General features: G+C 40.0%; 1 protein-coding gene across 3 annotated transcripts in view; it reads left to right on the forward strand.

Annotated features, from left to right (window-relative positions):
- Nucleotides 1-231: 231 nt before the first annotated feature.
- DAB2 (DAB adaptor protein 2) overlaps nucleotides 232-22,104 on the forward strand; it is a 52,716-nt gene continuing 30,843 nt past the window's right edge. For all 3 annotated transcript variants that reach the window (XM_007961461.3, XM_007961459.3, XM_007961463.3), the window contains exon 1: nucleotides 232-446. The gene's annotated coding sequence lies outside the window, so the exon portion shown is untranslated. The remainder of the gene's footprint in view (nucleotides 447-22,104) is intronic.

Here is a 22,104-nt window from a genome sequence, read left to right on the forward strand (position 1 = left end):
AGAGCTTCCCTTTCCTGTCCTTATTTGCACCCGCCCCCCGCCCGCGTCGGTCTGGGACTTTTGACTTCGTCCCGAACACATTTCCCCTCCCGTCGCTGAGTCCCTGCGATCGCCCCCAGCTGGTGGGGCTCGCGGAGCCCAGGGGAGCCGGGTCCTCTGTGCCGCTGCAGCGCGAGTTAATAAACAGTTAAGTTTGAAAGACTCTGCAGACACGTTGAGGGGGAGTTACCAAGCCCAGGCAGCAAAAACATCCTGGCACATTCCTGGGGAGTCCTCAGCTGCCAGCATCTGATTAGAACCATATCTCTCGCCGGGAGTGGCCGCGCGGCACCGAAGCTCCCGGCCGGCGGCTATTTAAGCGAGGCCCGCCGCATCCGCTGCGCTGCAGCCTGGAGGCTCCGGGCGCGGGGAAGTCATGCTTGCTTCGCGGAGGCAATAGCTAGCCGGTGAGTAGCTTCGAAACCCTTATTCCCTCTGGCTCCATTTTTTTTTTTTTTTTTTTTTTTTTTTTTTTTTAAAGATCTTCTCTCCTTTGCTCCCCCTCTCTCGTCCCCCGCTACCCGTCTTTGGGTACAGACCTTGGGCTGTGGGGAATCTTAGAAATGAGAACGTGTGCTTGGGGAAACCAGCAGTTTTGTGGCCTGACATCTGAGGAATGCTTCCACGGAATGTATTTACCTTTTGAATCCGACTCCAGATGTCCAGCTTGTGACATTTAACAAACGCCTCCTTTTGTGTCGTGTGTGTGTGTGTGTGTGTGTGTGTGTGTGAAAGGTCTGCTGGCAGCTGTCCTAGGACACCGAGGTGGCTGCTGACCGCCTAATTAACTCCTCGAAGGGTGTTTATTTTTGCTCTGTGACAAAGGCTGGGGACCTGGCTTGTGCCCACAAGAAGCTTTTTCCTGGTGACTGACAACATATGGCATTAAAATGTGAACTTTGTCTTACACCGGCATTCCCAAGGAAGTATCTACCTAAGGGACTTAAGAAACTTGTTTTATATCCCCCGGAGCAGGGAGCAGGGTTTATATGGCGCTTGTCTGCCTGTTGTAAGCCGGTTAAAAAGATTAAGTAAGAATTCTAAAACAAGGGGGGGAAAATGAATGGGTTAAAACCATGGAGCCTCAGTCAACATAGCGGTTTTCATAGCATAGAGCTGACTCTGTTATTTGTTTCTGCCGTCTTTCCCTCTTGACTTAATTCTGAGCCTGGAATTCAGGTCCGCAGTCAGTTTCAGCAGGGGAGCTGTTTGAGTCCAAAGGGAAATTTAACTGGATTAAAAACACTTAAGGAATCTGGATGTTATCTCCACCCCAGCCACCCCCCACCTTTTCCCCTTTCTTTTTAGTTTTTGTTTGGAAGGAAGAGAGCCACTCTGTAAACTGAGAAGAGCAGAAACAAGCTTCCAGACACATGGAAAGACTTAAAAATTATGGAGGGGCGACTTCACGAATAGTAAATGTTGCTATTGCTCTATAAAGCGACTTAATGAAAAAATTTCTGGCCTTAGTCAGGCAAAGCAGGGCCATAGGGGAGAAGGAGGTAAGATATAACCAATGCAAACAGAAGTAATGAGAGTGGAAAGAAGGCAGCTACAAAAAATGCCTTTGAGATGTCTGATAAGCCTCTTGGAATGGCTTTGATGTGATGTATACTTGATTGTCCTTACAATCTTGAGGTTGGCTTCTCACACAAATGCACCTACTGGCTGTTGGGGAGGGAAGAACTAGCTGGGGAGGAGGGAGTTTGCAGCTACCAAATGGATTGTCACCATGCTTCTTACCCCAGTTTCTCTGGGCCAGGTGCCCCGCCCACTCCGGGTTCTGTGTCTCCCCTCGCGGAAGGGAGATGGCCCTCAGTGACACTGTAAGAAAGTTTATTGCCTTGAGAATTCAGGAGTATTCAAGGCTCGAGCCCTTTGAAATCTTTAGAAAAGGACCTTTTTGGTGGAGTGCTGGACATGTGGAAATAAGGCCACACTTAAGACAACAAGGCGAGTACAATGGGAAAGTCTTCTAGAGAAAGCATGAAGAAGACCTGGTGGTCTTTGCCAATGTGTGTTTTTGGGACAGACCACTTTTTCCAAATCCTTAATCAGTTTCTTCCTAAGGCCAACTGAATTCTTTTTGCTGTTGCTGGTGAATAACTTCCTCCTTCTTTTCCCACTCCCAGCTCGATGGATCCCTTCTTATCCAAATGACTGACTTAGAAACCAGTTCTTTTTCAGCTGTACCCTCCTATACTTTACCCTATAACCAGAATAAGTGGACGGTAGAGGAATGTCTTCCAACTTTGAGCCCATACACACATGTATTTGCCATACTGGGGATCTTTGATCTTGATGGTTGATCTTTACCTGAGGATGTAAGTGAGGGAAGAAAGCACTTGTTAAAAACCTTGTCTAATTTATGCAGGGCAAAATCCAGAGTTTGCATTTCTATTGAAGACTTTTATAGTTTTAGATTAAACTGAAAGTCCAAATTCCTGTGCATTAGGCCTGTTTGTTGTCTTTCTCCAAAGGTTGAATGGATTTCAGTCGCCTTGTTTGAGTTGAAGGGTGCTGCTTTTTTAAGGCACTTGTTGGCATGAAGGTAGAACAGGGACCTCTAGCAGCTGCTGACCAGCTGTTTGGGAATGATATTTACTGGCCTGCTCAACCAGTCCTCGATTACCTGAAGGTTAAAGGAGCAAGAAGATATCTTCCTTGTTGAGTGCTCCTGGCCAAGCAGGAAGCTTTGCTGTGACATGGGCTCTTATGCTGCTTCATTTCTAACTCTACCTTCATATGTCCATAAACCTAAGTTTGCTACCGCTGATATTTCACCTGGATAATTTTGAAGGCTCTGCGTGTTTCTCTTCCTCATTCCCTTAGCCTGAGGATTTAATTATTGTTCTTCTTAAAGACAAAGCCAAGATATTGAAATGCTTGGGAAAGCTGCTGAGAGTTAGCCCTCCTGGGGTTTGAAGTTGTCCTAATGCTCATCAGAACATACCTCCCCAGCTGGACAGACTCAAAAGCTTACTGGCCAGGAAGGTTTAGGTAACTAACCAGACACATAAGGTTTTTTACCCTTTAGATAGAACCAGAATGGGAACCAGATTAGCAATATGAAACACCTGAGTAACAGGATGTGGTATTTTAAAATTCTCCCTGGCACTGCTATGTAATGCTAAAGTTGAAGCTGTGCCACTGAATTGCACAAAGGTTGGCCAAAATCATATTTAGATGAAACAGATTTTTGTTTTGTTTTGTTTTGTTTGAGACAGAGTCTGCCTCTGTTGCCCACGCTGGAGTACAGTGGCGTGATCTTGACCCACTGCAGCCTCTGCCTCCTGGGTTCAAAAGATTCTCTGACCTCAGCCTCCTGAGTAGTTGGGATTAGAGGTACCCGCCACCATGCCTGGCTAATTTGTGTGTGTGTGTGTGTGTGTGTGTGTGTGTGTGTGTGTGTGTGTGTGTTTTGTAGTAGAGACGGGATTTCACCATGTTGGCCAGGCTGGTCTCGAACTCCTGACCTCAAGTAATCCACCCATCTCAGCCTCCCAAAGTGCTGGAATTACAGGCATAAGCCACCAAATCCAGTCAGATGAATCAGATTTAACATCAGATATGTGTCTTTAAAGGAGACTCAACTCATGATGTCAACATATCCTGACTGGATTAACTGGTGGAAATCAGAAGGAAAGCAGACTCCTCGGTCTTTACTTAAAGACAAAAAACAAGCAGATTCCTGATTAAGGGAACAAATGATGGCTGGTATGGACACAGAGAGCTAACATTCAACACTAGCTGCCTCCGGCAGGGCACAAGTGGATAGTAGTTGAGAACTACCTTCTGAAGTACCATTGCCTGGGTTCAAATCCTAGCTACAGGGTTGCAGGTTACATGGCTCTGGGCACATTCCATAACCTCTCTGTACTTCAGCTTGCTTATCTGGGGGAGAATAATAGTACCCCAGGATTGCTGGGAACACAGTTCATCTAATATACTTGGAATACTTTTTTCCATCTGATTTTGAAGGTTTTGTTTGTTTGTTATTGCTCCCCCTTGAACAACTGAATTAAGCGTCTTTTTGAAAACTGAAAGCAAATGGAAAATGTCTTCATAAAAATTAAATACCCCTCACCTACCTGAAAAAGGTTAATTATTCAAGCACTTGATTTTAATAAAGCCAGTGTGTTTGCTTGTGCTCACACTAGAACAGACAGGGAGTTACTCTCTGTTCTCGTCCTGGAAGCCTGCACTTTGGTTTGGTCAGGCTGACCTCGCTGGTCTCAGTTAAGTCCTCCCCATACCCTCGCAGACTCCCGACAGAGAAGGAGTAATACTTCCCCCTGAAGTCAGCATTATCACAGAAGGAAGTGGGAAGGGAGGGACCACCCGGACTAAACTGAATGACTAGGCTAGAAATAAAAATTCTTCCGAGTGTGTGCAGGCCCCATACTATCCTTGCCCACATAGCTGGGCAGGTTGCCATGGTTACTCCCCTTCTCGCATCCTTCTACCCTGGAAGGAAGCCTGCCTCTCTAGGGTAAGTAGAATCTGAACAAATTGCTTCCTGGTCTAAAAATGGAAGTTACTAAGTGAAGTAGAATCTCCTCTCTACTTATGTGACCCCCTCCAAACTTATTTTAATCCCAATACTTGATTTTCTAACCTTCCTAATTCTTGCATCATCTAGATAGCAAAATGTAAAAGCTTATGAAATTTCTGGAACCTAAAAGTTACTACCGCAATACAGAAGCAGCCTGGCAAGTTTTCCTTACTACATTTGTACTAGCTAGCTAGGGGCAAGTGATTTTTAACTAAGTTCAACGGGTAAAAATTCTAAGTGAATGGGGCAGGCTGAGTGAGCGTTAAGTTGAAGGTAAACAGAATGTATGAGGCCTGTCACTTAGATTTTCAGGTAACCATAGAGTAAAGAGAGCGGGTAAATAGGAAGCAACAATCCTAGAATGCTGGATTTGAAGCACCGTTCAACCTAGAAGAAATTTGGGTGAGGGAAATATGGTTTAATGTTGTCTCTTGGTAAAAAACTACCCTATTTCTATCTAGCAGTATGACGCAAAATGTAACTCCCAAAAAGACTTTGATGTTTATGTGAAAAATGAGCTGCCATACTACAAGTTTGCATTTGACAAATTAATTCAGTCTTTCAAAATTGGACATTTAGCTTGATGTGTATTTCACAGCTTGAGAGAACTCATCTAAGACAATAGTTCTCAGAGTTGATTCCCAAACCAGCAGCATCAACATCAGCTGGGGACCTGTCAGAACTGCAAACTCTCAGTCCCCACCCCAGGTCTCCTGAACTAAATTCTGGCAGCAGGGCCCATCCAGCTGTATCTAAACTAGCTCTCCACCACGTGATCTAAGAGTAACTTTCATAATTCAGTGGTTTTAGGATTCAGTTGTTCAGTGGAAATCATAACAAAGTATTTGAATTCCTTCAGTCATGGAGACAATAAAGAAAAAGCATTTAAACACAGTGCAGTTTAACTGAACCTTAGGATGCAGAAAGATTAAAAAGCATGGGCTTTGGACATTTTTCCCATATACGAAGTATGGCTTTCTTGATCCTAGGAAATCCAATATACTTTTGGTTTGATATTATCACCTCACTTCCAAATCCTTTCCCCTCTGCTGGGGTTTTTAGAGTATAATTAATCTCCATTTATTAGGAGACTGTCCCAGTTACCTCTTTTTAAAATGATTCCAGTAAACTAGATCATTAACCTTGAACCAGATGGTTTTCTCTAACCTATAAAACTCTGTATTTGGTTTTTATGCCATGTCTAGAAGTGCAGATGAAGGCCTTTCCATAAATGAAGCTACTTCATTTAGTGTTTGTAAAGTTTAATGGCTAATGAAGCACTGCTCCTTTCTCCCATTCGACTTTCACTTTAAGTAACCTGAAATAGAAAAGATATCTCTATTTCTTGGCTCCAATATGATGAGTATCTTGCCCAAGGTGTTATCAGTAAGTGGTAGAGCCAGGATTCAATTATGAATCTTTATGATTTGCATCTTGGCGTTTATCTGAGTGCTTAGCAATTACCTACTATGTGAAGTCTGATGCTAGGTTAGCAATGGAAAAACTCGCAGTGAGCAGAAATCAAAACAAAAGTCTTCCTCATGTGTGACAAAGGACAGGATGGAGAGTTAAACAGACTTGCATGGGAATGGCAGTGCTGCCATTTCTTGGGCATACTATTCAATGTCTCTGGCCCTTAGTTGTGTCACTTACCTTGCAAAAACAGTCCTAAGAATGCCTGATGTTAAACAGAGATCACATCTCAAACTGAAAAATACAAGGGTGTCATGTACAAGTATATAATTGGAACTCTGGTTTTGAAAAGCCAACACGGATTCATGGTTAAGAGCTTGGGTTCTAAGCTGCAAATGACTGTGCCCACAGCCTTGCTTTGCCATGTAAGACAAGCTATATAAGGCCTGAGCTTCATTTCTCCATAAGGAAATGAGTTGCCTCGATTTTAACATTAAAAACTCCTCAGAACTCCTGCGGTTGCTTCTGAAATGTACCTGTCCTAGAAATACAATTCTCAACGCAATAACAAAGCTGATATTTTTTAAATGGTCTTGTTCTCATTGTTTTTCAGTATCAGGCAAGCTAAATTCTAGAGATCCACACATTCAGGCTGAAAATTAGAAGACTGTCTTTCCTATATGTCTTTAAACTATTAAATGTGAGTAATCAAGGAGGAGAATGCGGCAATGCTTCATAAATCAGTAGAGGTGCACAGATGTTAACTTTAAGGTACCACTTAAACCTCATCTGAGCAGAGCAGTTAAGTCCTGTTAAGGTCTATAGTTAATCCATACCCAAAGAACTGGAAAGCGAATAGCTGCATCCCTAATTGTGTCCATATTGAAGACAGCTGCCCTCTCTGTTCTAAACATTGCATCCAAATGATCTCACTTATTTTTTTATATTTTAAGTGTCCTATTAGGGAGCCAAGACCTGGTCTAGTCTTCTGTAATATGTAATTCAGATGCTAAAGTGCTTTTTGTTACCATTTAGTGCAACAGAAATAAACCAAGTGTGTTTGAACATATGTCAGAGGGCTGGCATAATCATATGAAGAATGCTCAACCAGTTTGGCTTTGGGACAAAATGTGAATCTACTAGGGAAACATACAATTGCCCTCTGAGTCAGAAGATCAGAAGTTGCAGTGGCTGCACACAGTAGGTGCTCAAATATCCATCCTTTAAAGGGAAGTGTCAGCTGTGCTTTAATTATATCAGCATTGGGTTTTGTTGTTATTGCTGTTACTTGATTTTGTTTTGTGTTGCTTCCTGCCCCCTTTACCTCTAAAATTAAATGACTTAAATGCAATTCATTTTTGAAGTAGAAAACAAGTATGTGCTGATAGAACAGGCTTTTCCATCAATAGTTGGTTGCTAGTAAGGAGGGTTAATACTGATTTCTGCCTGGGCTAAGGTTCAACTATAGCTGAGGCTTTTCAGAAAGCATACATGTACTAGAATTGAAATGATAGATAGTTATATTTCATGCCCACGCTGTCTTCTAAAGGATAGCTTGATGCAGAGATGCTTGCTTAACTGCCTGAAAACTTGTTTTTTGTGATTTCTGGTTTGTCTAACTGGTCTAAAGTCCCCAATGACTAAAAGTTGATAGTAATTGAAAGTTGGATGCAAATATTTACTTTAAGGGGACACATAGATGATGAGAGCTGCCTATAAGATAGTTAGAGAAAATAGTAACTACTCAACTAACATACGGTTTTATTATAATTAAGTGGTACAGAGTGTTGTGTGGGTCCAGAGGGAGAAAAAGGCCATTGGTGTGTTAATGGATTTGGCTTTTAAAGGAACAGTGGAAGTCTAATAAGCAAAGGTAAGAAGAGAAAATGCATTTTAGGCAGCAGCACATATGCAAATCATGTAGTTGGATGAACTTAGGGTATGCCTAAAGAACTCTGACTGGCCAGTTTGGCCAAGAGACAGTACAAGTGGCATAGGGCTGAGAAGTGTTTGAGTTTGAAAAGTAGGGATGAATTGTACTGAGCCGTGGATGTCAGGATAAGAATTTTGATCTTTTTAAATTATTGTTATTATACTTTAGGTTCTGAGGTACGTGTGCAGAACGTGCAGTTTTGTTACATAGGTATACATGTGCCATGGTGGTTTGCTGCACCCATCAACCCGTCACATACGTTAGGTATTTCTTCTAATGCCATCCCTCCCCTAGCCCCCTAACCCCTGACAGGCGTGGGTGTGTGATATTCCCCTCCCTGTGTTCGTGTGTTCTCATTGTTCAACTCCCACTTATGAGTGAGAACATGCGGTGTTTGCCAAGCAGATCTTGTCATTAAAGCAGGAAAACCAAATGCTGAGTAGGATAACTTAACCTGACTCTATTGGCAGAATGCGTTTGAGTGGAGATTGCTTAGTAGTTGAAGAAAAGCCTATATTTCTTTAAAAATCATCAAAGTAGAGAAAAGGGTTGCCTAACCTAAGATTAAGGTGCAAAGAGAAATATTCATTACCCCTAATGTTTTAAGTGCACTGCTCATTAAAAGACTGCGTCGAGCTAGAAGAGTAGGGCAAATAATTTTCGGATCCCAAAAGCTTTATTGAATTGAGGAAAGAGCTCTACATGAATCAGAGGGCAATGATAGGTCATGGCAAATGTGGGGAAATGGCTGGTGGGAGGCTGGTGAAGTCTTCCCTGAGACCACACATCTTGAGTGGCCTTGGAATGAAGGTTTTCATGAAATTCCAGAAGGTGAAGGCAGTACATATTACAGGCTAGCAGGCCACATAAGAAAGTTTGGTGTGTCTGTGTGTCTGTTCAGGGGAAACGGAAGACAACGGCCTTTTCAGAGAGCAGGTGGCCATGTATATATATAGTCTGCAGCCTGATTAGAAGGGCTTTAAATCTCAACTTGAATGTGAATGGAGGAATTGAACACTGATACCTGATTAATACAAAATCAGGAAAGCTAGGAGGCCAGTAAATACTCCTACAAAAATTTAGCCATAAAGGGAGATCAGTTACAACCAGAGTCTCTTACACACCTTAGACTCTCACTGAAGCCCTTTGGAGAAAATGGAAGAAAGAGCTCATCCCATAAAGAGTTGTTTGTTTTTTTGTTTGTTTTTCACTTCAAGTGTTTTAAATATATTAAGGAGTACCTATGCCATGTATGTAGAAAAGATCAATGAACACCGTAATATAAGTCTGCTAATCATGAGGAACATGTATGATACAACGTGGCATAGCTTTTTAGGGAGGAGGAACTCAGGGCGGCGGTGAGGCAATGTTGGGAAGAAATGCTGGAACTCAGTAAAAAAAAATATATATATATATATATGATGGAGAGGGTGGAAAAGTATGAAAATAAAGGGTAATTATGAAAAGTGAGTTTCAGAGGTTTGACGCATTCATTACACATGAACAGTTTAGGATAAAATCTTAGCTTCATTGTCAGCTGCAGACAGTACTGTTGTGGATCTTTTAGGTATATCTGCACACAGCGTACATTCTGTAATGCTGTTCCCACTTAGTGTATAGTGATGCAGATGTTCCGTTTTCTGCACAAGAGCTGTTTCCTAGAAGTGGTGGGCACAACCATGTTCTGTATTAGGATCTGGACTCTTACACTTCATGCAGCTAACATTTGTGGAGGGCTCACTACTTGTAGTGATCATGAAGTCCATTTCCTTGAAGACTGACATTGACCAAGCGCTACCTGATTGCCCCTTGATAATGCTCTTGTGACTTGGTAGTGCTCTTTAAATAACCAAAGCCAGCTGTAGGGACCATTGGTTACATTTTCATAAGATTGTTTCACTGAAATCTGAGATTCAATATTTGGCCTGATCTGAAAGTGACACTCTTGTATTCTTAGAAAATCTGGTAATTAAAAGTGCCACAGAACATGTCTGGTTCTAGAATACAGAAGCTCCCTGAATTGCTTGTACTTCTTAAGTGATTGCCAGACTGAACGCCAAATGATCGTAGTGTTTCTGGTGTTTGTGAAGACAGTGTTGATTCAGAACTTTGGATTTGATGACAATGCTGAAGGAAACATCACTGATATTCTTCAATACCCTCAAGTATAACAGAATTGCTCCCTTCTGGCACTATGTGGTTATAGGAGACTCACAAATATTAAATGTAACTATCCCCTCAATTCGTGTCATAATTTAAAAAACTGTTGAAGAGGGTTATTAACCTTTCAGACAACATTTGCATCTTTCCATAATTGATATCAATACAGCAATTTATATATAATTCCTTTAAGTAATACTACTTTTTCTTCCTGTTATGAAGTATTAATAGCAATGAAGCTTTCTACCCTAATCAGAAACAATTCCTCCAAAACACATAGCATCAGTTATAACTGTGACCTGCTTGTTCTTTCTCCCCACCTATCCTCTAAGCCCCTTGAGAGTAGAGACCATGTCTATTTTGTCACTGTATACATAGAATAATGCAGTGCTTGGCACACAGTAGGTGTTTAATAAACAATAACCAGATGGCCAGGTGAGTGAGTAACTCAAGCCACTGTCATTTACAACATCAATTGCAATTTATTATAGAGTGAGCAAAATGGAAAACTTTAGCTTGTCTTATCATCTGTTGGTATAAGTAAAACAGTTCTGAGCTCCCCCCCACCTTTTTTTTAACTTTAAGGTTATTTATAATGAGCAATATCCATATGTTCTTCCAGTTTATATCTGCTCAGGGCCTAAGGAAGGCAGACAAGCTGTTACTGAAATTCTCCAGATGGTATGGTCTTTCCAAGTTGCTAGTTTAACTTCAACCAATGGAGTATTCATTGTTGCTCATATATCTGTCTGACCTGATGGATATAATCACCTGGCTAATAAGAATTGTGGTGAATAGATTTCAGCCTGATATTTCATCCACAAACAACTTCTTATTCTCCTGTTGCTCCTTTTAAAAGTGTCCACCAAATTGTTTATAAAATTACTAATAAATTTTGAGAAAATCGATGAGACCTTTGGCTTAGCACTGGATAATTAAGGCTATTGCTTTGACTTAACACAATTTCCACCCAAATCAAAGAAACTTGTTTTGTTATGTTTTTTATTTCCCTGTGCAGCTGTATTATGAATTAAGATATCCATTAGGCTCTTTAAAATGCTAAAATTAGGTCACAAACTCATTATTATCTGCACAGACCTCAGCATTTCCAAGAACTCCAGGCTGGAAACCAACTATAGGCCATCCACTGACCAACTTTCAAAATCCTAGCATAAGTGTTTTTTGACTTCTACTTATCATTTGACTGAAAACTTACTGTTGAATTTTTAATATGTCAGGAGCCTTCCCCAACGACTCTGGTTAGGTATCATTTAATGATGCCTAAGATGAAAGTGTTGACAGCTGACTATGGGCAGTGTTCTATGTGATTTCAGATATGCTCATGTTCTCTGTGTGGTCTCCCTTCACTTTTGAGTTTAATTGAAAGTGACTGAACCCTAGAACATCTTCATGATTCTGTCTTTAGCCCAAGTTAGACTATAGACTTATGCTTACATTTTAAACTTTGCTGTCTACCAAATTAGTGCATCTTTAAGGAATTTAATTTTTAAAATACAGAAAAGCACATCACCCCAATGTCACTTATTCTAAATGTATAAGAAACAGAAATCTGTCTTTTTCTTTCCTACTACCCTTCTTAACGGGCATTTTCTTGGCACTGGTCTTTCCAGATTTTCAACACTTTTATGGAAAAACATATATACATTGGGAAAATGTCATATTAATATATTCTGCTTCAAACAAGAGACTATAAATACATGACTATCTTAGTTAATGGCTACCATTTAAAAAAGATGCTCTTTTTTTGTTTTTAAGGAGCTCACATTTCAAAATCTCATTTCACTTCATATACATTTCCATAAAGCAGACATTAGGGGAGCCGTTTTGTATGATGAAATCATCTTAGAATGTAGGGTGTAAGACATAATGGCCTTTGACTTTTTAAAAAGCCACCTTTAAGACATTATGTTTATTTGAAGTTTGAGGGTCACTAAGCATCAGAGCTTGGCAAGATGGGATAACCTTGAATCTAATGTTTGAGATTGTTAGTCCTTAACCTTTCAATTAAAAGCGTTTGTTTCCAGAAGATTAGCCAAATATTTGAAAGAAACCGGCAATGTTGAATCACTCCAAAGGGCAAGTCCATGCAACGGTCATACTGCAGAGCTCTCTGACTCTTTGATGCTGTGTCCCTGTACTCGGATTTGTCACCACACCAACCTCCACACCATCACTCAAAACCTGAAAGTCCTCCCAGTCCCATCCAGACAAAACAGAGTGCTACCGCCCACCCTGATCCAGCTTGGCCTACCTTTTCACCTTTCCCCTGGTATAATCCACAGGCCCTATATTATAGCCAAGCAGACATGTATATCTTTTACTCATTGCTATTAGTTCATCTTTCCCGAAAGTGCACATTGCCCCAGTCTTTGAAGAACTAACTTAATTATCTCTTTTGTTGTAAAGCAAAGACATTAAAGCATATGTATCAGGCTGGTGTGACTTGCAGATTGTTGCTCCACTCCTGCGCTTCAGCCTCCTCTCCTGTCAAATAGGGATGGTAATGTCCAGGATTAAATGAAAATGTCTTAGCATCACATCTGGTATATAATAAACATTCAGTAAATTTAACTTTTAAAAATCTAATATTCTGTGTTTCTAAGGAACATGTCCAGGACATTCTCAGTCCTGGATTCCCAAATTTACTTTCCTCTACTCTCCTTTTTCCCCAGAGCATTTTTCATCTTCTGAAAGTCTATACTCCACTTATGTTTTGCTCCCTGTTAGATAGTAAACCCTATAAGGGAATAGATCTTTATTTTGCTCATTGGTATATCCCAAGCTCTAGAAGAATGCCTGGCACTTAGTAGGGATGCAGTTTTGATTACATGAATTAACTTGCTGGTAAAGATCACTGGAATTCAGGGGTAAACTTGGTTTCCAGTCTCTAAATTGTAATGGCTTTGAGTTGGGATCAATCACCAGACCCCCATGTGCTCTAAACAACAACAAGAAAAAAGACTGTCAGTGTCTGCAGGCTTTTTTAGGTTTGTCATAATCATGGCTTCACAGCAAAATCTAGGGTAGCTAGTGGCCTACCATTTGCGTCATCTCTCTGGCCATGCACAATATAAGGGAAATGACATACTCTTAAGAGTCAAAAGATATTTGTTTTTTCTCCCCTTAAGGGAATGTTTTGGACCCAGGTGCAAATATAAAATAGCATTTTGGGTAGGAAACCGCCTCAGCTCTGACAGCGAATGACAGACTCGGAGAAGGGAACTTTATTCACATCTCACCTCTGATAATTAACTCTAAAAGCAGAACTTTGCTTATTTTAGAGGAACTATGCAAACTTGGTGATGTTGTTTCTTTCACTGTTTTACTTGGTGGAACTAATTGTTTATATGCTTCTGTAGTATGTTAATTAAGGAACACATTGCTAGTTAAAAAAAACACTGCAACTATAAATATTTTTCTAATTTCACAGTTTGCTATACTAAAAGGTTTCTGTGGAGTGTGGAAGGGCTTGGTCATTACTTTTGGAGGATTTGTCTTAACTTGTTTGTCTGCAATATTGAGTCTTTTTAATAAAGATTGGATTAGGAACTTAATAGTGGCTTTCAAAGAAGACTTGTCTTTGCATAGGGTTATAGAGTTCAGCTAAGGAAACAAATGATCTAATTGCATTCTCTGATGCTAAAAATGCCTGCATAGGAGGACTAGAAAATAGCAGATGCTACCATCAAGTGGATCCTCTAAGACTTCAAGGACCAAATCAAGTTACTTTTATTTAATGACCATAATAAGAATCATACAGAGAGGCTACAAATGGAGCCCCTAGCTAATCACTTGTGTCCATCCCACATTTCCCTTAAGTATTAAAATGGCAATTGCTAATAGGTACAGAGTTTTGCAACAGGTCATTAGTGGTTCAGAGAAATGCTCTGGAAGAAAATAAAAGCTAATGAAACATCTTGCTTAAGTATTACAGTTTTTATGAACCAAGCAAACTTCCTTTATTATGACTCATTGATGTTGACATTCCCGGGTAGACTAACCAGAAACCTTTTTTTAGTTCAGTATAAATATGAATATTTCATAAAGGGCCAAGAGGTCTCTGCTGACACTCAGCTAAGTGTCATTTGATAAAGAACCGTTCCTATTAGTTCACTTCATGCTAGAACTAGAAACCAGAGTGGTACCCCCATGATTAGTTATCTTAAAGACTGGTGTGTATTCAACAGGCCTGGAGAAAGAACCTTCATCTCATCTGCTTACTCTGGGAAAGTCTTCCAGTGGTAAGTCAGATTTTTAAACCAACCTTTTGCCATAAAGTCAAACCTGCACCTTTAATGCGGTATGTGTGACACTGAGGGGGAGGCAGGTTTGTAAATGATAAATTTTAGTGAAAAGGAAAAATAATACAATTTCTAGTCAATACTCTGCAAACTAGAAAACAATATAGTTCATTTTTTTTTTTTAAGCAGGATAGTTAGATAGTAATCTCACCATTAACATAAACCAAACTCATTTAACACAGAAGGAGTAGAGAGTTGGCCACGACTAGATGCACTGTAAAACTATCTACAGCTGGAGATGATTCTGAATAACACATATTAAAAGATACACACACAGATCTGATAAATGAGTCTTCATAGCTTAGAAAACCAGAAAAACTAAATTGTCCTAGTATATAAATTTTTCATGTCAAATAAGTTAAGCCCTTAGGGAAGTAGCAGTGTATTTGGTGCCCTATGATTTGACGATTTGTTTAATTAATGCATTGCCTTTTAAAATATCCCAGCAGAGTTGTGTATCAGGCCAGTAGTATAAGGTTTATCAGAAATGAACATCTTGCATGGGCTATTACTTCATATTAATATAAAGTTAAGATACTAATTACTTCAATCTTACAGATTATGTCTAGATCAAAAGTAAGAAGAATACGATGTTGCCTTTGGGGAAGAAAACTAGATTTTTCTACGATCCTCAAAATTTGTTAATACCAAAATGGTTAATACCATCCCAAGAGCTTATCTGAAAAAAATGTAAATAGAGTAGTCGAGACTTGAGCCTTTGAAACTGTTGCCTAATGACATAACCAGGTAGCTTTTCCAGGATATCTTATTTTTATGCAACTCATACGAAGTTTATTTTTTCCCCATCCCTAGCCCTGAATTAATTAGAGATGACTAAAAGAGATGACTAAAGAAAACAATCCAGTGGAGTATACACATTAGAAAATCTTCAAAGTCCCTCTATAAATCCTAGAGTAAACTTTCTGAAATCTGTACAGATTAAGGTGAAACTTGAGATCTGTCCTTGTGTTCTTGGAGTATTACAACCAAGAAAGAAGATGTGTGAGCTATTTAATATATATTCATTCTTAAGAAGTCTTAGTTCTCCGAAACACTATCATTCATTTTAATCTTATCTGTAGAGGTCATTTAATGACTTGTCAAAAGTCGTATAGAAATTGAATTCCTGAGGTCTTCTCTGGATTAGGAACAATGTTTAATGGTTGGGGTCACCAAGGAGTGGTTCTTTTCTGAAATCTCTACTAGATACAAGGTTCCTTGAATTATGCTTACAAACTTGCTGAGTGTGCTTCCTGATCCCAAAGATAGATGTCTAACCATGTTTGTGAAAGCATAGACCAATCAATGGTGATTACTTACATGAAACTAACAGGTGTGATTTTAGGTATGTAAACTTGGATTTATATAAAGAAGTTATGAAACAAAACCTGTCTCACAGACTTTATAAGCAAAATTCTGATATTAAGTGGTAGGTGTTTTATTGTATTAATAATTGAACCTTTCTATGCTCATCTATTTCTGCAGTTGCTGAACTGTATACAGATATTTCAATACATTAGAACACTTTGTTGTTCAATGTAATTGCTCCAATTGTGCAACAGCTAATCTGTTTAATTCAGCAGAAACTAGAATACTGTCATTTGGAATTTTCACATCCCTCAGTTTAAAAGTGCATTTATTTATTCCCACAAAACATATTTGTTCCAATACTATTTCCCAACAGATGAGAGAATAATGACAGATGTGAACTTTAGCTCAAGAATACTTGTGCATTTCTGCCAGTTTTGTTCATCTTGTACTCAATCGGCAGCAGCTTTTTAGAGTTTTTTTTTTTTTGAATAATCATAAGCACAATTTCAAGCAGGTAGGCTAACCATTGGGAGACCTTCTTTTGGATCTGGAATTCAACTCATGTGGTATTACTATATGATCACAAAAAGCAAGACACCAATTTGACAGATTCACCTCTCTCCCTTGTATACAAAAACCTAAATTTACCCAGGGGTTTCTTACCCATTAACCTATCTAATTTGCCCAGTAACCAAGAAATAAGTATATGAGGAATATATTCTTACTTGTAGAAGAGCTCTCCTGGCCTTTTAGGAAGCACAATCTAATGTTGCACATTCTAGGAAGCAAACTGCCAAGATTCTGACCTTCAGCCTGCTTGAACACTGGTATCAAGAGGAGAGATGGCTGGTTGTCAGGTTGCTGGTTCTCTGTAAACCGGAAATTTGACAAATAAATACCAAGTCACTTTTTATTTTTAAATGACTCCTTTTTCCTTCATCTAATTTGAAAGCAACCCCGTCTTGTCTAAAGGAAATTAACTAAATCATGGAAGAACCATTTTTTAAATGATAATATTTTGAGCACACCAGATGACAGTAAATGGTAAGCAGTTTCAAATCAAAACAAACATAGCTATTCATAGCCACTGGGATTAGCAAGGCCACCAGTATTCCTGGAGATGAAGCCTAACTGCCATGTTGGTTGTGGATGTCTTCCCCAACTCGAATAGATCATACCAGATGTGGAAATGTGACCCAGTGGCAAGTCTCTCATGGAAGGTTAATGCCAACTCTACGGGTAGGTTGAACATCAAAACAAAGGGCATGCCACCTGGAACCTAGAGACAACACATTAGAATTAGATAAGCTAAACTGATCTTGTTTTGAGTCTGCATAACTGTAAGAAGTGTTTTCATGGTTTTGCTCTCTATACAGAAATGCAACAAAAAATAAGTTCCACTGTCCATATACAATCACTATGTATGCCCTAGTTTTCTCTGTGCAGATTTACAAGGCAGCTGGATTCTTCTTCCTTCAAACTCTTTAAACAGTGTATCCTTGAAACATGCGTTGCAGAAAGGGTACAGCAACACTCAAGCAATGGCTTTGAGGATTATATAAATGTGGGGCTTTGCCTGGAAAGGGAAACCACATTGGGATTTTATATAATTTAGCCAGGCTATTAAAGAAGAAACCAAATATCAGGCAATATTTCTTGCACTGGTTTTTGGAAGTGGGGAAGTTTAAGATTACCTACTTGTTTTAAAGTGCCCTGGTGTGGTATGTATCATAAAATAGTTGTACTAGTGTATGTGGCCCTTCATTTATAGCTTAATGTTGATAGCACAGATGCTTCTAAATAACATGCTTTTTAAAAACTCTTCTAACATCAGCATAGACTTTCAAGCTGACTACTGTCATGGCACTTGACTAGAAAGTGGGAAGTGTTTAACAATGAGGATTTATATGCATATGCATCATAGGTGAAGTCACAGAGGGACGTGGATGAAGAAATGATTGTACCTTGAAGTCCACAAGTGAGGTATGCTGCACATCTATGTTGACTGAATTCAGGATGGTTTCATACGGGATGAGAATGCACAACTTAATGTTGTATATTCTAGGAAACAAACTGCCAAGATTATTTGTATCATTCATTTTAAAACTGGCATGGTGGGCCGGGCATGGTGGCTCACACCTGTAATCCCAGCACTTTGGGAGGCTGAGGCAGGAGTTTGAGACCAGCCTGGCCAAAATGGTGAAACCCTGTCTCTACTAAAAATACAAAAATCAGCACCTGTAGTCCCAGCTTCTCAGGAGGCTGAGGCAGGAAAATCGCTTGAACCTGGGAGGCAGGAGTTTGAGACCAGCCTGGCCAAAATGGTGAAACCCTGTCTCTACTAAAAATACAAAAATCAGCACCTGTAGTCCCAGCTTCTCAGGAGGCTGAGGCAGGAAAATCGCTTGAACCTGGGAGGCGGAGGTTGCAGTGAGCTGAGATCCCGCCACTGCACTCCAGCCTGGGCGACAGAGCGAGACTCAACAAACCAACCAAACAAACAAAAAACCTAGCACAGAAATACGAAAATAAGTTATCTTTGGTAGAAATATCTAACCTAGCTTAGAAAGGACAGACATGAAAACAGTAAAACATTTGCTGGGTTAGTTTGGGTAAGTGTATGATGAGGGAGGATTGTAGTAAAAGCTATGAATGATGTGAGTGTGTTGCCTCTAAGTCTTAACTTTTTGACTACCTTTTCCTGCCAGGATCAAGCATAATACATTGAATATTTAGGTGCCAAATTTAAAGTAAAACTCATGCATTTACTGTGTTTTGTATCAGTTCCAGAGTGCTTCCTGTCAAGTCACTGCTCCAAAGACACTGCAATAGAAAAATTCTAGAGGTTTCTATGTCAGTAGTATTTTTTTTAACATTAAAACTCTAATATTTTTCATGTAAGTTGTTCGTTCTTTAGAATATTCTGTGCCCTTGGATTTAGGGTGGGAGGGAAGCAGAATGAAATATAATGTCCTACTTTACCATCAAATGATACCAAATAAAGTTCTTCAAAATTCAAATTTTAAAACTGGTTTATTCTATTGACCCATTCCAGTTGCCTATGAACACTTTAGCTTTCTAAAATCTTCTTCCAAAAGTGCTTTCTTGGTATATGTCCTGATTGATATCACTTCAAAACTAGAAATACCAAGCCCTCCTGCTCTTGGGGTCTCCCATGAGGGTGCCCTCCTGCTGTGGTCACCACGGTGTGATGTCGTCAGCCTCAACACAGTCACCTAGTGCGAGTGACTGGGCTACCACAAAAACCTGGTGGGTTTTAGCCACTGAAGAAAGTGCTCTGGTGACCGGGGCAGGTGTGACCATCTCTGGTCCTGCAGTAGCTCAGTAGAGTTCCGCCATGTCCCTACAGGCCCTCTGGTCACACAGCTCTTTCAGTGTGATAATGCATGCCACTCACCAGCCCCTGTACCAAGGCATGCCCATGCTGCCCAGGTCTGCTTGGCTGGGTCAGATTGGACACCTTGTCCCAGGTCTTTAGTTAAGACTACCCACCTTCCTGTTGTGGGGATTCTTCCCTTGGGCCCTCCCCACTGTGTCAGACCACTTCAGCCCATTGACCATTTCCCAGAAGCACCTCAGCCTACTCTACAGACTTGTTCACCAGGTTCCCAGATACCTTTGAGCTCTAAAGCCTGAAGTATATGGGAAAGAGTAGCCTTTGCCAAACTCCTCCAACCCCCTAATAATGCCATATTATCCTTTTTCCCAGAACAATGGTTTCATGATAGCTTTTCCTCAGAAGTAATGGGAATCACTCATGGCTCCTTCCATAGGTGACTTGATATTTCTCTAAGTAGAAAGAGAAGCAGCCAGAGGGGGTCTCCTCCTCATAGGAGACCCCAAGAGCAGGAGGGCTTGGTATGTCTAGTTTTGAAGTGATATCAATCAGGACATATACCAAGAAAGCACTTTTGGAAGAAGATTTTAGAAAGCTAAAGTGTTCATAGGCAACGGGAATGGGTCAATAGAATAAACCAGTTTTAAAATTTGAATTTTGAAGGGCTTTATTTTGTGTCATTTGATGGTAAAGTAGGACATTATATTTCATTCATTCGAGATGACATTTAATATCACAACTCTGGGCTCAAGGATATAGTCATTACCTTGTCAATCTCTCTTCTCTACATCACTTCCCAGGGACAAGTACAAAAGGGAGAACAGCATATAAGGAAAGACATACCATATAATGAAAGAATTATGCAGGGGCATCGGTGACTAGCAGCCTCCAAATACAGAGCTCTGCAAAAGCTATGCTGCAGCATGCTGTGCACTAGACCGTAATTCCCCATTTCCATGTCAAGTTGTGCCCACAACATTGTCCTACCTAGCTCGCTTGAGATATACGAAGCTCACGTACCAAATGGTCCCTAATGTAAAGCAGATCACAGCCCAAATCATTCAGTGCCAGCAATGTAAGACGATGACAGAAGTGTGATTTTTAACCTCGTAGTTTCCCTAAACTAAAGTTTCAATGTCACTTCCTTCCCTTTGTAGAAGTGAGTTAAAGGAGAAAGTTGGATTCCTGTTCTGTTTAATTTAAGCCAGAGGAGGTTATACTTGAGAACTGGAGTGGAATATGTTTCTTCTCCCACATTAAAGCTGAAATGGGACATTAAAGCTGAAATGGGTATATACTTTCTAATGCCAATTAATTCAAGCTCAAGCCTCATATGTCCATATTCACAAAAATTCCACATGATCAAAAGACCAAAAGGACATTCTGACACTGCTATCTTTCTTAGAACCTGAATAAGTGTAAAGAGGGATTCTAGAATCAATCATCTCTGCATGTCTGAGTTCATACAAGCATATTAACTTACAGCCAGCTTTGCCGAGAGGCCAGAACATGTTCTCACTGTGAAGACTACACTTTCTGTTTTTTCCAACTCTAGTGCAGTTAAGTGCTCAAACTAATAGCCCTTGTGCTGAAACAACAAAGCAAAAATACAATTGCAAAACTGATCATAACCTTAATACTTCTGTTCAACTTATGAACACTTTCAGACACTTGCAGTGAATTGGGCGGCACTGCCCAGTCTAAAGGCCAGGCACGGTGGCTCATGCCTGTAATCCCAGCACTTTGGGAGGCTGAGGCGGGTGGATTGCGTGAGGCTAGGAGTTCGAGACCAGCCTGACCAACATAGTGAGACCCTGTCTCTACTAAAAATGCAAAAATTAGCTGGGCCTAGTGGCGGGCCCCTGTAGTCCCAGCTACTCGGGAGGTTGAGGCAGGAGAATCACTTGAACCCGGGAGGTGGAGGTTGCAGTAAGCTGAGATCACGTCACTGCACTCCAGCCTGGGCAACAGAGCAGGACTCTGTCTCAAAAACAAAAAACAAAGAATGTGCCCCTATTTGGATGCATGAAGCTTCTTTAAAGTTTAAACTCTCCTAAACTTTCTTTATGGTGAGGACTGTTTCTTATGCTCCAATAAGATACATTCCTAATAACAAGTTAATTTAAAAAAACAAAATGGGGGGTGGGTACAAAATTAGGACAGGTTATGAGTCCAGAGTATTGAAAGTTGCCAATTAAAGAGCTTAGACTTCCTATCATGCTCAAAAAACAAACAAACAAACAAACAAAAATAGAAAAAAAATAAAACTTAAAGGCCAAGCACTGAATAGTAGAGAATGTACTGAAATAAATTTAAATGCTTTGATCTGCAAGTCTCAGACCTAGGCAAAACATCCAAATCAGTATTAATGAGACAGTTCGACTAAGTAACTCCTGCTACCTAGGCAAAAAGGAATCTAGTGACAATGTATAATTAGTCCATGTAAAATCCTTTTTCTATTTTGATTCAGAAAACATCTATTAAATACCATGTTCAAATTACCCTGCTAAGCTATCTTCTTGTTCTTTTGCTTGGTATATCTACTAAATGGAAGGCATTCTTGGTTCAGTCCCCATGCAGTGGGCTTTGTACATCCTGTTTTTAAAAAATGGTTTTTAAAAACAGACACATGTAATGTCTAGGAATAAGGCATTAGAGTCTCATGCTAGATCTTTCCTGGTGCCAGCTTTGCCCCCTCCAGCTGTTTCACAATTAGACAAGTCAAACTCTCTTTCTTGCCCTCCGTTTTCTAATCGTTATAATAAGATGACGTGGCCAAATTATTCCCTAGTTTTCTTTCAGCTCAAGTCTAACGCACTTGGTATTTCTTTAAGCAGACAAAGGGCTGTTAAAATAGACTGTTGGACCTCACATAGGTTAGTACATTGGAATGATCTAGGAATCTTTGAAATATATTGATACCTGGGACTCTGTGCCCAGAGACTGTGATCTAATTTATCTGGATATGATATGAATATCATGTTTTAAGAGCTCCACAGTAAAATTTTCCCAG

The sequence above is a fragment of the Chlorocebus sabaeus genome, chromosome 4 (genome assembly GCF_047675955.1).
Source record: "Chlorocebus sabaeus isolate Y175 chromosome 4, mChlSab1.0.hap1, whole genome shotgun sequence".
Classification (NCBI taxonomy): domain Eukaryota; kingdom Metazoa; phylum Chordata; class Mammalia; order Primates; family Cercopithecidae; genus Chlorocebus; species Chlorocebus sabaeus.